The sequence below is a fragment of the Protopterus annectens genome, chromosome 6.part0 (genome assembly GCF_019279795.1).
Source record: "Protopterus annectens isolate FY-2018-M chromosome 6.part0, PAN1.0, whole genome shotgun sequence".
Taxonomy (NCBI): domain Eukaryota; kingdom Metazoa; phylum Chordata; order Ceratodontiformes; family Protopteridae; genus Protopterus; species Protopterus annectens.
The window spans coordinates 931,590,770-931,606,573 of record NC_056737.1 but is presented as its reverse complement, the minus strand read 5'-3'; the positions used below and the strand labels follow the sequence as shown (position 1 = coordinate 931,606,573).

The following is a 15,804-nucleotide window of genomic DNA, read 5'->3' as shown; positions in this document are numbered from 1 at the left end:
ATCCGGGGGTTTGCCTTTCCATGGCAAAATTTCTCCATATCCATGTCCTGCTCCTTGAGAGCCTGTTGGCAATTGTCTTTCAGAAATGGCCAGCATGAAGTGGCATCTTTTGCTGTACTGTTAGCTATTCCTATCCCTTGAGTTTGGATGGCAGCATGCAGTATATTGATACCTGTTTTTAAACATCTTCACACATGCTTCCATTCATACTCATGCTGCCAGGGTAGTGCTGTGCTTGCTCCTTTTCTATTTACTGTTTTGAACAATGTTCATTGTGTGGTTCATGGTTGCAGTAGTCTTTGCGTGGGACTTCTAATTCCAAAGACTGACACAACTTCCAAAGCTCTACACACTTCAGCATAGCTGAAGTATAAGAAGGACTTCTCTCCATGTCATTTTAAGTTATTTCTTGCTGCACTTCATGAATACATTAATAACTATTATAGCTCGGTGATTTGTCAGGCCATTGTTTTCTCCTGTCTTCCAGAGCTGACCACCCCATTGGGGAAAAAATCTTTATTTTCTTCTGCATGCTTATTATAGAAATTCTCTGGATGTCTGATGCATGTGAGGGTCTACTTAATAACAATGAAGTTTCAAACGTTGAAATGTGAAGTTGATGATGTTCTAAGTGTTTCATTGTGTCATCACACTTTGGTTATCTGCCTGCAGGTAGCCCTCAGTCTGCCCGAATACCAGAGTCTTAGGATTTCTGCATCAGATGCTGTCGCTTCTTCCATGACGTCAGGTTGTCAGGGGTATAAAACAGGCAGTTGATGCCTTTACATCAGTCTTTCTTGCTGAGGAGGAGCCTGAAGCAGAAGGAGTTCACAAGTGCTGGTCGGCCGTTACCTGAAATTTTCATTTTCGAGTTTGTAATCCTGAAGTCTTCTAAAGCTAAGTACCCTGTTGGGGATCCTTTTTTCTTGCTCTAACCGATGTCAGAAAAAGTTAACAATTGCCTTGCCTGTGGGAAGCAAATACCTCAGAGATTTCATTCTTACTGCGTCACCTGTTTAGGCCCATACCACGACGTCCCTCGCTGTCGGTTTTCTGCCTTAACGCCCGAACCATTTGTCATCGGGCTGTATTTGTTGCTAAATAATTCTTTGGCTCTCGTTCTCCTTATTCCAAAATGGCTTCGATAAGCCATCCAACTACCGATCTTCCAAGAAAACGTAAAGACAGAGACAGACCGCATAGGTCAAAAACTGCCAATGACGCTTCTGTTAAGCTAGTCGCCACTTTGCCGGTACTCTGTGAGGTGCCTTTGCAGCCCCTGATGCCCGCCTCTACAAACTTGCAGGCCTCTGCTGAGACCCATTCGGAGTCTGGTATGCAGTGACATGCTTCTTCGACTATGGAACCTGTGGATGTCTCTACCTTGGATGGGTCCAGAGCCGCTGTGCAGGCACCGGCTTCTGAGGGTGTATCCGTCCTACCAATGTTTGAATTAAACAGACTTCGTTTTTAACTAAAACTACTGAGTTTCTGAGGCCCAGAGTACTCACTGCACCTAGAAAACAGACAACCAAAGTGCATGCTCAAGTTCTGATGCCACAAAAACAAATGCTTAGAATGGCTGAAGACCTTATTACCCTAATTAGGGGAAGCCAGCTTTCCCCTGCTAAGAGACAAAAGAATTGAGTTTCATTCTGATTCTACAGACTAGGCGTCCGATGACTGACCCTTCTGATTATCAGGACGTGCCCTTATCAACCTTTGAGGATTCAGATACAGAGGAATCCATTCCCTCTGCCTTCCCTCCAGAGGATTTTTCTTTTGGTGAAACCTTGCGTACTTTAAGAGAGCATTTCCGCTGGGAATGCCAGGACTACCCTCAGTCCAAAAAGAGACTCAGAATTTTTAGAGTTGCCTCAGCATGGGCCTGTAGCTATATCCCCATGTCCTGGATGTTGTAGATGATATTTTTATGGATTCCACTCTTACTCCATATACTTTACCCCCAGCCCCCAGGAAACATGACGGATATTAGAGTACCTGAATCCCACAAATTTCTCTTTAAGAATCCTACCACAGATCATTTCCCAGTGACCTAAAGGTATTAATGCTACTACAGCCAAAAATCCTACCCCTGCAGACAGGGATTCCAGAGCTTTAGACAGATGGGGAAAGAAGGTATATACCTCTGCAACTCTTGCCATAAGGGCATTGAATTGCCAGTTTCACATGTTGAAGTACCAGCAGCATATTATAGCTAATTAAAAAATGGTGTTACTCCCATATTGTGCAGAAAATAATGAGTTACAAGAGCTAATGCATTCTGCAAACCAAGTTTGTAAGCATACTTTGCAGTGTGGTTTTGATGCCCTAGAAGCATCTTGCAGGGCTGCAATGACTGGGTCTGTACTGAGAAGGCATGCTTGGCTGAAGGAACAGACCTTGCCAGATCATGTCATATCCAAATTACTAGACGCTCCTTTAAATAAGGACTGTTTATTTGCCACCAAAGCAGAAGAGGTTCTTAGAAAGATGGAAGAAAAAGCTAAATCTATGCAAACTGTTAAAGAATTCTTAAGTGCAACCACCTAGATTCGGTAGGCATTGGCCTTCAAAAAACGGGTCCCTTCCAGCCCCTTCCAGGCCTTCTCAGACCAAGCCCAGAGGGAGCAGGCCACCCAGACTACAGTCTCAGGGTATGCAGAGATCTAAACAGTGGAGTGCCCCCACCTCAAAAACAGGGAGTGGTAAGCTGCTCCCTTATGGAAAAGGTTCACTATGACTTTCCAATTATCCTTCCCAGCCCTGCCCAGTTACCTGTGCCCCTAGGAGGAAACCTTGCCCTGCATGCAAAAAACTGGATGTCTATTACTCAGGACAGATGGGTCCTAAACATTGTATCCCAGGGAGTACAAATTCTACTTACATACACTGCCAACCCCAAGCAGGTTTCCAGACTTTCCTCCAAACCAGCTGGCAGAGGCTCTAAAGCAAGTACTTTCCCTGCTCAATGTCAGAGCTACTCAGCCTGTTCCAGTAGAACAAAGGGGGCAGGGTTTCTACTCCAGACTTTTCCTGGTGCCCAAAGAAAGAGGGCTCTTGGCACCCAATCCTGGATCTATCCACTCTTAATACCCTTCTGGTGGTCCAAAAATTCAAGATGCTTACCCTGCAACAGCTTCTCCCTATGCTAGCCAGGGATGCCTGGTTAGTCACTCTAGACTTAAAAGAAGCTTATCTGCACATCCCCATAAGGGAGTTATGCAGAAAATATCTACGCTTCAGGGCAGGCTCTGTGCACTATCAGTTCTCTGCACTTATCTACTGTGCCCAGAATATTCACAAAGTGCCTGGCTGTAGCCATTGCATACTGCAGGCATTGAAATATCCAAATTTTCACATACTTGGACGACTGCCTGATTCAGGCGGACAGTCTGGAATTGCTACTTCAGCACCTGACATTTGTAAAAAGCCTTCTCACTTCGTTGGGGTACACCATCAACGAAAAGAAATCACAATTGGTTCCCAGTCAAAAGATTGTATTCCTGGGAGCAAGCTTGGACACAACTTCCCAGATGGCTTTTCTCACTTCAGAAAAACAGGTCTATCTAACAAACTACTTCAAACAAATGGCCACCAGAACCCAGCTATTGACAAGAAAAATACTGCAAGCCCTAGGGTTCATGGCCTCATGTATTCTGCTAATTCCATATGCAAGACTGCATATGAGGAAACTTCAGTGGTGCTTAAGTCTTTGGTGCCAGCATTCTCAGGACCTGGAAACAAGTTATTCCAATCATACCTTGTCTAAGGGCAGAGTTCCTTTGGTGGGCAGAAGCATGCAACCCACAACAAGGGACTGCTTTTCACTCAACCCCTCAACGCCCAAAACTTGACAACAGATGCATCAGACAATGCATGGGGGGGGGCTCACATGGCAGGAAAATGCATTCAGGGCCACAGGAGCCCAGCCCAGATTCTCTTGCACATCAAAAAGAGATGCTAGCTGTACAGAATGCTTTGATAGCCTTCAAATACCTAATCCTTACAGGACAACTGCTTATAAAAACAGACACCACAGTTATGTGGTACATAAACAAGCAGGGGGGAATCCATTCTTACCCACTCTGGAGGTTAGCCATGGCCCTGTGGAACACAGCCTTGAGCAACCAAGTGCATCTACAAGCTCAATTCCTGCCAGGCAAACAAAATTCACTGGCAGAAGACTTGAGCAGAAATCTCCTAGACCCACACGAGTGGAAATTGGAGCCCAACACCTTTAGCCATCTGATCCAGAGGTGGGGGACACCGGAGGTGGACCTATGTGCCTCCCCCGAGAACCACCATTTGAGCAAATTCTGCATCAGGAACCCTCACAGCAGGGCCTGGAAGGTGGATGCCCTATCCTTTCAATGGGAAAACCTCTCAATTTATGCCTTTCCCCCTGTGCCCCTCTTCTGAAAAGTACTACTCAAGATAAAACCGGACAGACCAAGGGCAATAATTATTGCCCCAAACTGGCCACGCCAGCACTGGTACCCACTCTTGCGCAGTCTGACAACAGTGCCACCCTGGCACTTTCACCAGACTCCTACCCTGCTGTCTCAGCAGGAGGGGCAAATTTTGCATCCACAGTTGCAATCCCTAAACCTTGCAGCCTGGCTTATCCCTTGAATACACCACCAGCAACCCTCAGCAAACAGGTGCTGGACGTCATTCTTGAAGCCAGAAGGCCTAGTACTAGGAAATCCTATGCTCAAAAGTGGAAAAGATATTGTTCTTGAAATCCCTCTCAAGGGAAGGACACAGCAGTGCCTTCCTTACCTCTAATCCTGGATTACCTAGCAGAGCTACTCCACAGAGGTCGATCTTTATTCATTAAGATTCATGCCTCTGCTATCTCAGCTCATTATAATACTGAGCCACTTCTGTTTTCTCACCCTCTCATCAAACAGTTCCTGAGAGGGGCTAACAACTTAAGTCCCCCTAGGAGAGCACCCACCCCGGCCTGAGGCCTTAACTTTATACTGGAAAAGCTCACGCTTCCCCCTTCTGAACCTGCAGCTTCAGCAGAGTTAAAGTTCCTCTCTTGGAAAACAGCCTTGCTTTTAGCCATAACTTCAGCAAGAAGAGTGAGTTACAGGCACAATGGCTGTGGGAAACCTTCATTATTTTCCATGCTGACAGGATTTCCCTCAGGACTAACCCATCCTTTATGCCTAAGGTGGTGGTGTCCAGTGTGGCTCTAAACCAATCCATCCATTTGCCAACTTTCTTCCCTAAACCTTAGAATAAAGGGGAAAGGATCCCCCACTCCTTGGGTGTACGCAGACAGCTCAGGTTCTACCTTGACAGGACTAAACCTTTCAGAAAGTCTGACCAGCTGCTAGTCAGCTTTGCTACAGGGGCAGAGGGTAAGGCCATTTCAAAGCAAACTATTTCCAAACAACTCACTGCATCAATTTCTGCTATGAGCACCATGGAAAACCTACCCCACATGGGATCAGACCACATTCCACTAGGGCTACTTCCACCTCTACAGCATTTCTCGGGAGTTCCTACCACCAGGGGCATTCTGGAAGCTGCAGCCTGGAGTTCTGTACACACCTTCACCAAGCATTACCACTTGCCAATCTTTTCTAAATCCAGAGCTGGATTTGCTACAGCAGTCTTGCAAGGCCTACTAGCCAGCCCTAACACTTCTTGACTGCCTCCACCCTTCCTCAGCTTTGGGAATCAACCCAAGTGTGATGACTGCAACAGTGAAACACGAAGAACATAGTACAGCTGTGTACACTTACCATAAATGTAGATGTTCAAGTGTATTCACTGTTGTAGTCCTGGTTTCCCTCCCTCCAGCCCCCTGGCTTTCTATATCTTTCTACCTCTCCTCTCTATGGCCATTCTTAATGGCATTGGTATTTACTTGTTACTGGTGGTGTTCCCCACCATATACTGGCTTCCTGTTTGGGCGCTCCTGAAATTTGGGGCATGAAAAACTGATGTAATGGCGTCTGCTGCCTGTTTTATACCCCTGATGACCTGACGTCATGGAAGAAGCGACAGCATCCGACGCAGAAATCCTAAGACTCTGTTATTCAGGCCAACTGAGGGCTGCCTGCAGGCAGATAACCCAAGTGTGATGACTGCAACAGTGAATACACTCTAACATCTACATTTATGTTAAGTGTACACAACTGTATTGTCTCGCCATTCATTCTTACAGATGGGGTTCAGAGCCGATCCTCAGCTCCGAGTCAGACTACTACAAAGCTCAAGGTCTTCAGATAGCTCGAGGCCAAGTCCCTATCCCATGATGCACCTAGAGTTACCCCAGATCTAGTTTGCCGCTGCAATAGATCGGAGGTTCTCGCTAGCTCGGGCCAGTAAAACCTTTCTTTATTAGAAATATTTGATAAATATTTGATAAATAGTTTCTCTTTATATCTTGGATATTTAGACATTTAGATAAAGCTGTTATAGCTTTGTGTAGTTCCCTTCACTTGGTGCACTTTATCTAGTATTTAGCTCTTTGGCCTCTCTTATTTAGGCCTTGTTTAGTGTTTAAATTACTTGTATGCTGTAAGCTTTACATTAGTTTTAGAGTTCAAAGTTGTGACAGGTCACTTTTTAAGTCTTTCCTTTAGAATTTAGATAGTGTGTACATTGGTAGCTTTTTTTTATAGTTGTGTGCATTTATATAGTGACTTCAGCCACGACTTGTTTATACTTACTCTTACCATTTAAACAAATAGTTGTTTGTGTGTGTGTGTGTCTGTGTGTGTGTCTGTCTGTGTGTCTGTGTGTCTGTGTGTCTGTGTGTCTGTGTGTCTGTGTGTCTGTGTCTGTGTGTGTCTGTGTGTGTGTCTGTGTGTGTGTCTGTGTGTGTGTCTGTGTGTGTGTCTGTGTGTGTGTCTGTGTGTGTGTGTGTGTGTGTGTGTGTGTGTGTCTGTGTGTGTGTGTGTGTCTGTGTGTCTGTGTGTGTGTGTGTGTGTGTGTGTCTGTGTGTGTCTGTGTGTGTCTGTGTGTGTGTCTGTGTGTGTGTCTGTGTGTGTGTCTGTGTGTGTGTCTGTGTGTGTGTCTGTGTGTGTCTGTGTGTGTCTGTGTGTGTGTCTGTGTGTGTGTCTGTGTGTGTGTCTGTGTGTGTGTCTGTGTGTGTGTCTGTGTGTGTGTCTGTGTGTCTGTCTGTGTGTGTGTCTGTCTGTGTGTGTGTCTGTGTGTGTGTGTGTCTGTCTGTGTGTGTGTCTGTGTGTGTGTCTGTGTGTGTGTGTGTCTGTGTGTGTGTGTGTCTGTGTGTGTGTGTGTCTGTGTGTGTGTGTGTGTGTCTGTGTGTGTGTGTGTCTGTGTGTGTGTCTGTGTCTGTGTCTGTGTGTGTGTGTGTGTGTCTGTGTGTGTGTGTCTGTGTGTGTGTGTCTGTCTGTGTGTGTCTGTCTGTGTGTGTGTCTGTCTGTGTGTGTGTCTGTGTGTGTGTCTGTGCTTGCGATTTATATTTAACCTGTATTTTAGGAAGGCTTGTTGTTGTTGGGTGTGTCTATTTATTTACAGCACCCTACTAACATTCTGCTTTTGAAATTGCTGATTATAAGGGCAAACACCCCAAGTCAGGGTTTAAAAAAATGCCCTAAATGTGGGCAGAAAATGTCTGCCACCGACAGTCATGTAAGTTGTGTTTATTGTTTGGGAGCATTGCATCTCCAAGAAAGCTGCTCCATATGTCATTCCTTCTCTTCTAGGGTTCTCCAGGAGAGAAGGAGAAAACTCATTGACAGAGGTTTACTTGAACTTTCTTTCCAGGAGGCTTTGAGCGACCAAGATGGATCCAGTAAGTCCTCAGTCTTCCAAGACTTCTACATCTGAAGGAAAAAAATCAAAAAAGTCTTCGACATCTGCTCCACAGACCTTGGAGCTGACTGTCTTATCCTTTCGGAGCCAGGCCCCAGTTTTGGAACCGGTATCCGAAATACCTAAATCTCCACTTTTACAGTCGGTACCACCTTCGATCCATTCATCTGTCTTCGATTAGCCTCTCCGATTTGGATGTTGATCGTGTGATGCTGAAGCTTTTACATGCACCAGCCTTTACTAAATTCTTATCTGCTCCGACCCAAGCGGCTCTGGAGCCGAAGGTCATTATACCAGCTCCTACTCTTCCTCCTCCGAGCCATACCAGTCCTTCAGAGCCGGAGGAGTCGGACTTGTTGGTAGTGGAGCCTTCGGAACAGATGGCCTGCTCCAATGTCTTCGTCTCCGTTTACTCTGACGTCCTCAACGCTGATCAAGGAATCTAGGAGCCAATACACTCTCTGGTCGGGTCCAGGGAGGATAGTTGAACCTACTTGTCGGTTCTGACTCTGCCTCTCACGGCTTTGGCTCGGTTGAGCTCTGCTCCTACCTCTGGATCGGAGCCCTCTGTCCCATTGCCGGGGAATATCAATGGATCTGAAGTAGGAGATTCATTTGTCTGCAACCTGTGGGTTATGGATCCGATATCGGATCCGAACCGGCATGGTTTACCAGCTATGGATCCAAGCTCTCAGCTCCTCCCCTCACCCATAATGCCCTGCTCTACCCTCATGACCTCGGATCTCGTTTGCCGCGCATGGTGATCAGATTGTTTTTTCCAGCTCTCCAGCTAAGTGCTATATTTAGTGTTTAAAGTACTCAATTTAGAATATTTTTGGTTATATTTGTGTGAAAGTGTAGGTTTCCCTCTTGTATTATTACTTTTTTTAGAGTTTAAAACTTAATTTTATATCCCTCCCCTCGCTGGTAGCGTAGTGTGTGTTTGGGCCTGTGAGAGGTTTTTTTTTTTTTTTGGTTACTTTTACCTTAGTTATAGTAACTTTATTGTTGGTTTTTGGGATGTCTGAACAGCCAAAAGCCTTTTTTTCTAAGTGCTCCGTGTGTGGCCATAAGCTTTCCCCAGCTGATGGCCACACTCGGTGTGTTAGATGCCTGGGGGTTGAACACCTCACATCTGGATGTTCCATTTGTGCAGGGTTCAACCCCAGGGCATTGAAGGAGCGGAGGTCCAAGCTTGTTTTAGCGGGTCTCTTGCCGCCGGACTCGCCCGCCTCCGCCTTGGGGTAACCGCACACGGTTATTCACTCTCCGGCTCCCCCTCCTCCTCCTGGGACTCAACCTCCCGTTTTTGGTTCGGAGGAGAGGGACGCTAGGAAAAAGGACCGGAGGGAGAAGCACCATAAGCGGTGGGCCGAGACCTCTGTTTCGGCCCCGCCAGCCAAGTGGACTTCTCCCCCGGCCTCCTTGTCTGCTGGCTCTCCCCCTCCTCGGCTCCGGTCTCCAGTGTGTTTTTCACCGGGACCTGAGGAGGAGGAGACCCGATCTCCGTCGAGGCTATCGAGGAGGCACTCAAGGCCTACCTTGGTAGCCTCTTCAAGATCAACTTATAGCCTGTCGGACGCTGATCTGGACCGGATGATAAGGTTCATCCAGGCCCAGATGCAGATGGGAGTGCTCTTGCCTCCCCCCCCCTCTGGGGGGGGAGCTCGACCCCCTTTTTCAAGCCAATTGCTCCTTCTCCGACCCGCTACCCGGGTTCGGAGCAGTTGGAGCCGAGCAGCTTCGGAGCCGGGGGTGGGTCGGCACCGATAGTACTTGGTACTTTGGATCCAACCCTGCCCTCGAGTGCATCGGATCCGACCTCTCGGAGCCTGGATCCGAGCCTCGGATCCGGGGGGATCAGTGCTCCTTCGGCGCCGTCTGTGTCTGAGCGCACTGTCCCTTCGGATCCGAGCGCTTCGGCGCCGGCTCCGATCCACTCTTCGGATCCGAGGGGGAGCCGATTGTCGGATCCTTTGGTCGAGGTCGGCTCCCCTTCGGCTTTTGATGTAGTGGAGAGGGCCCTGTTGAGGGTCTCCGGACCCCCGGCACTTGTTTCGGCTCCGTCCCGCGCTCCCTCTGCACTGGGTCAGGCTTCTACCATCCGGCCCTTGGGACAGCCCGCTTCTGTGTCCCAAGCTGTTCCCCTGGAACAGGTTGCTGCTTGCGAGGAGTCCTCTGACAGCCCCCCAGAGGATGTTCCTCGCAAGCATACGTGCAAAAGGAGGCACATTGACTCTCACGGAAGACACGGATTTGGAGGAAGGGGAAGGCTCCCCACGGTCACCCCCCAAGGATGTCTCATTTGGAGACATCATGGAAATGCTTCGCATAAGGGGGGGGGGTGGTCTGCCCCCAAGTCTTCCTCCGACGAGTCCGTGTTCTTGGAGGCATTTGAAGCGGGCCCGTCTACCTCTTGGGTGTCCCCTCCTGCCGACCCCCTGGTGGACCTCATTACCACCAGGGCGTGGAAGGAACCGGACACCGTGGAGCCAATCCCTAAGAGGCCCGACCGGATCCTCAGTCCACCGGCTGACCGTGCCCATTGGAGTAAGGGGCCTCCGGTAGATGCCATGTTGACGGCGGCCACCAAGAGGGAACTTGCTCAGGAGAGTCCTCAGTCCATCCCGAGCAAGGAGTCTCGGATGATGGACCGCTTGGGGAAGCGGATGTTTAGTTCAGCGACCTTCTCGTAAGGGCGCTGAACTACCTGGCACACGTAATTAGGATGCAGCGATCTTATTAAAGAATACGCTGCATCTCCCCCCAGAGTCCATGTCGGAGGAGGACAAAGTGCTGCACTCCACCCGCATGGCCACTCTTAGATCAGTTACCAATACCTCTATGCGGCTACTCTCCCATGCTACGGAAGGCGCCGCTAGAGCCGCAGGGGCAGGTCTAGTCACTAGACGCCAGGCCTGGCTCCGTCATTGCGATTTCTCAGAGCCCTTCAAAGCGTCATTTGCGAGCGCCCCCTTTGATGGTTCTGCCCTCTTTGGCAAAACCGTTCGCGACACTTTGACCCAGAGCGAGAAGGACGGGAAGACGCTGTCTGCCGTCGGAATCCGCTTCTCTGCACCCCAGAGGCCCTATTCTAGGAACCAAAAGGGTCAGAAGAAGATGTGGTTCCGGAAGTCGCAGCAACCAGTCCTTCCGTGGCAGAGGAGGACAGGGAGGACGCCGCCCTAGAGGCAGAGGGGCTCCCAGGAACTTCGGGTCCAGAGAACCCTTCTCTGAACGGCCCGCGCAGCAACCCTGAGGGGTTGCCCGGCTGCTCCACTCTGGAGGCAGTCGGGCGACGTTGGGCACCTAGCGGCATGGGAGTCCATAACATCAGACCGCTGGGTTCTCCAGATCATATCCAGAGGATACCGCATCCCATTTCGTCACTTACCAAAATTGAAGACCCTCCCAGATGTTCCACCCGGTCAACGAGAGGCCGCTTTGGCAGAAATTGGCCATCTGCTAAAGAAAAGAGCCATCCAGCCCGTCCCCCCAGACCAGATCGGATCAGGGTTCTACTCCAGGTTCTTTTAGTGCCAAAAAGACGGGGATCTAAGACCAATTTTAGACCTTTCTCTCTTGAACCAGGCAGTTCCCAAGGAGAAGTTCCGAATGGTCACTCTGCAGTCTATTCTCCCCTTCTGGGAGAAAATCACTGGATGTGTTCCATAGACCTCAAAGATGCGTACTACCACATTCTAATGGACAGACGCTCCAGGAGGTTTCTCCGCTTCCGGCTGGGAGCCAGTCACCACCAGTTCCGGGTCCTTCCCTTTGGTCTCACCACAGCCCCCAGGGTGTTCACCAAAGTATTAGCAGTGGTAGCGGCCCACCTGAGGCTTCAGGGGGTGCAGGTCTTTCCCTACCTGGACGACTGGCTCCTTACCGCCCCAACAAGGCATCTACTACTATTGGCGCGAGACTCCTTTCTCCATCTTGCTCCCTGTCTGGGCATCACTATAAACCCAAAGAAATCCAACCTAGCACCCTCACAGCTCTTAGATTTTATAGGGGCCAGGTTAGATACAAGGAGCTTGAAAGCCTTCCTCACTGCGGACAGAGTTCAAAATCTGCAGCTCCAGGTGCGGGCCATTCTCCACTCAAGTTCAGTTCCAGCGGAGTTGGTCCTGAGGGCTCTAGGGTCCATGGCATCTGCTATAGCACTTCTCCCTCTCGCCAGGCTCAATATGCGCATCCTCCAGTGGACTCTCTTAGTACAGTGGTCGTACCTTGCTCTTCCTATGCATCATCCCATTGCGATCAGCAAGGCTTGCAAGCGGTCCCTCCTGTGGTGGCTTCACTCCCCAGATCTCCACGGAGGCCGCCCATTTTGTGCTTCTCCCCCTCTCGCCACGGTGACCACGGACGCCACCCGCCTCGGGTGGGGGGGGGGCATTTTGCAGGCCGGACCGTCCAGGGCACGTGGAACGATTCAGAGACCTTACTGCATATCAACGTTCTAGAGATGAGAGCAGTGCTCTTAGCGTTGCTAGCACTTCAGGACTTTCTTCCCTTGGGAACAATTGCGATTCAGTCGGACAACATGTCGGTTGTCTGGTATATCAACAAGCAAGGAGGAACCAGGTCTTACCCTCTTTGTCGTGAAGCCATGAGAGTTTGGGAATGGGCAATCTCCACCAACCGCTTTCTAATAGCAACGCACATTCCGGGTCGGTCCAACATCCTGGCGGACAAGCTCAGTCGCACCATTCTGACCCCTTACGAGTGGTCTCTCAATACTCAAGTAGCGGAACGCATATTCGCACGGTGGGGAACTCCTTCATGCGATCTTTTTGCCTCTCCCTCAAACACCAAGTGCGACAGTTTTTTCGCTCTGATACCTCCTCCAGGAGGTTTCCCAAGAGACGCTCTGGTGCATGCTTGGCCACCCGGTCTTCTGTATGCTTATCCACCCTTGCCTCTGATGCTCCAAGTTCTTCAGAAAGCCTCTCTGGTGGGTTGCAGAATGATTCTCATCGCTCCGTTTTGGCCTCGACAGATCTGGTTCCCCTTCCTAAGGTCTCACTCGGTGAATCCCCCTTGGATTCTAGATCCCATTCCGGATCTGATATCTCATCCATCCTGCCTATCTCCTCCGAACCTGGACAACCTGAAGCTGACCGCTTGGCTGCTCCAGTTCCACTCTTGATCAGGACTCCCGGTATTTCGTCCCCTGTTAAGGCGATCCTGGTGGCAGCTCATAAGCCGTCCACTAGGAAAGTCTACCGTAGCAAGTGGAAACTGTTTTCTTTGTGGGCGGAGCGGCAAGGCCTGAACCCCTTCACAGTTCCTCTCCCTCTAGTGCTTGATTTCTTAACCACTCTTTTTAACGATGGTGCCAGCAGTTCCACAGTCAAAGTACAACTTGGCAATTTCACATTATCACATTGGTCATGACTCCAGTCCACTCATGTCGGCCAAGTTGTGTAAAATTTTCCTTAAAGGTACTTTCCTTCTCAGGCCCCCTGTAAAACAAGTGGTTCCTCCCTGGGACCTTTCCTTAGTTCTCCAGGCCTTGACCACCCCCCCCCCCTTCGAACCGGCGGCTACGGTAGATCTCAAATTCTTGTCATTCAAGACTGCCTTCTTAGTAGCCATTACTTCGGCCAAGAGAGTTTCAGAGCTCCAAGCATTATCAGCTAAACCTCCTTACTTGGTCTTTCATCTGGACCGTGTTTATCTCAGGACCAACCCGTCCTTTCTTCCTAAAGTAGCTTCTGAAGCAAACATTAATCAGTCCATTAACCTCCCTGTTTTCTTTCCTAAATATGAGAACAAAGGTGAATACAAGCTTCACTCCTTAGATGTTCACAGGCAACTTAGATTTTGTCTAAACAGAACGGCTGGTCATAGGCAATCCGACCAGTTGTTCATTTCCTTTGCTAAATTTAATTTGGGCAAGCCAATTTCTAAAGTCTCTCTGTCTCACTGGATTTCACAATGCATCTTATTGGCTTATCAAGCTTCAGGAAGGCCCGCACCGGAGGGTGTACACGCCCATTCAACCCGGTCAGTCTCTACCTCGGCAGCCTTTAAGGCTAGGATTCCTCTAGATGATATTTGTGCAGCAGCCACGTGGGCTTCATCTCATACTTTTATTTCCCACTATAAGTTGGATCTTGCATCTAGGGGTAGAGCATCATTTGGCTCCGCGGTGCTCCGGAATATCCTTCCATGATGGCCGCCCAAGATTCAGGTAGCTGGGGACTCTGTCCCACAGGTTGCAGACAAATGAATCTCCTACTTCAGATTTAGAAGTTATGTACTCACCATAACGTTCCATCTGAGTAGGTGTATTCATTTGTCTGCAACCATCCCACCCTCCTATCCCCCTGGCCTTTCAGTTTCCTGCATATGGTGTGTTACCCTTTTCAGGGTGTTCTTGCTGTTGGCAAACTGTATCTGAGGTCATGAGGGTAGAGCAGGGCATTATGGGTGAGGGGAGGAGCTGAGAGCTTGGATCCATAGCTGGTAAACCATGCCGGTTCGGATCCGATATCGGATCCATAACCCACAGGTTGCAGACAAATGAATACACCTACTCAGATGGAACGTTATGGTGAGTACATAACTTCTAATTTCCTCGGATCAGTCGGTCACTTCGAAGCCATGAGGAGAGTTATGTCTCCTAGGATATCTTCGACCTCAGGTCCAGGTCCGGCTTCCTCCTGCCCTAAAGCGCCTGTGTCTGCTTCTCACAGATCCTTGCCAAGCATAGAGACCCAGAGCCCCAGGAAGCCACATTGGGTGGCCCATGCTCTTCCGAGACCTCACCAGAAGCTCCCACTGATGAGGTTCTCAGGAAGACGGTCTGTAAGAGAAAGCATCTAGACTCCCCACAGGAGTCCGTGACATCTGATACCGACTTGGCTGAATCAGAAGGGTCCCCCTCTGAGGATATCTTGTTTGCTGAGATACTAGAAATCCTTAAGCAGAGGGGCGACTGGCAGTCCACCAAACCTACTGAAGACGAGTCTGTTCTCCTGAAGACTTTCGGGTCTCAGCCCTCCACCTCTTGGGTGTCTCTGCCCTTTGATGAGCTTATGCAGCTGGTCTCACAAAGGGCATGGGAGTCTCCTGGCACCATGGAGCCTGTCCCCAGGAGGCCTAATAAATTTTTCTCTGCTCCCCAGGACAAATTTTTTCTGACCAAAGGTGTGCCAGTTGATGCCATGGTGGTGGCAGTCACCAAAAAGTAAATTTCAGAAACTTCCTCTTCTGTTCATCCTCCTAACAGAAATTCTAGGATCATGGATAGATATGGAAAGTGCACTTACAGTTCGACTTTTAACTGCATTCACTCAACTATCTAACCCATTTTACTAGACTGCAAAGAGATCTCCTTAAAGAGCTCGGAGATGCTCTTCAGGAGCTTCAAATAAAGTTGCCTTCCAGCTTGCCACCCTCAACTCCATAGTTAACTCATTCATGCGCCTCATTTCGTATGCAGCTGATGGAACGAGCAGGGCAGCGGGTGCAGGAATTGCTCTTAGACACTCCTGGATGCGCTTGTGGTGTTCTTCATATTTCACTGTTGCAGTCATTACATTTGGGTAATCTGCTGGCAGGTTGCCCTCAGTCGGCCTGAATAACAAAGTCTTGGGTCCTGAGTCTGTTGCCGTCTCCTCTACCATGACGTCAGGTCGTCAGGGGTATAAAACATGCAGCCAACACCATTTTAATCTGTCTTTCTTGCCGCGCGGTGCCCGAAACAAGCAGTTCTCAAGTGCCGGTCGGCCGACTCCTGAAAGTTTCATTTTCGAGTTTCAGATCCGAAGTCTTCAACTAAAAAGCTAAGTACCCTGTTGGGGAAACTTTTTCTTGCTCCTTACCGATGTCAGTAAAAGTTAATAATTGCATTACTTGTGGGAAGCAAATGCCTCATAAGGATTTCCGTTTGTACTGTATTCCTTGCCTAGGCAATCACCACGAAGTACCTTGCTGTCAGTTCTGTGCTTTATTTAATCAACACACTATTAAACGTTGGTACATTTTTGC

General features: G+C 49.0%; 1 protein-coding gene across 1 annotated transcript in view; it reads left to right on the top strand.

Annotated features, from left to right (window-relative positions):
- The window catches only part of LOC122804611 (transcriptional repressor protein YY1-like), a 1,255,908-nt gene that overhangs the window by 1,152,285 nt on the left and 87,819 nt on the right, over positions 1 to 15,804 (top strand). The window lies entirely within an intron of this gene.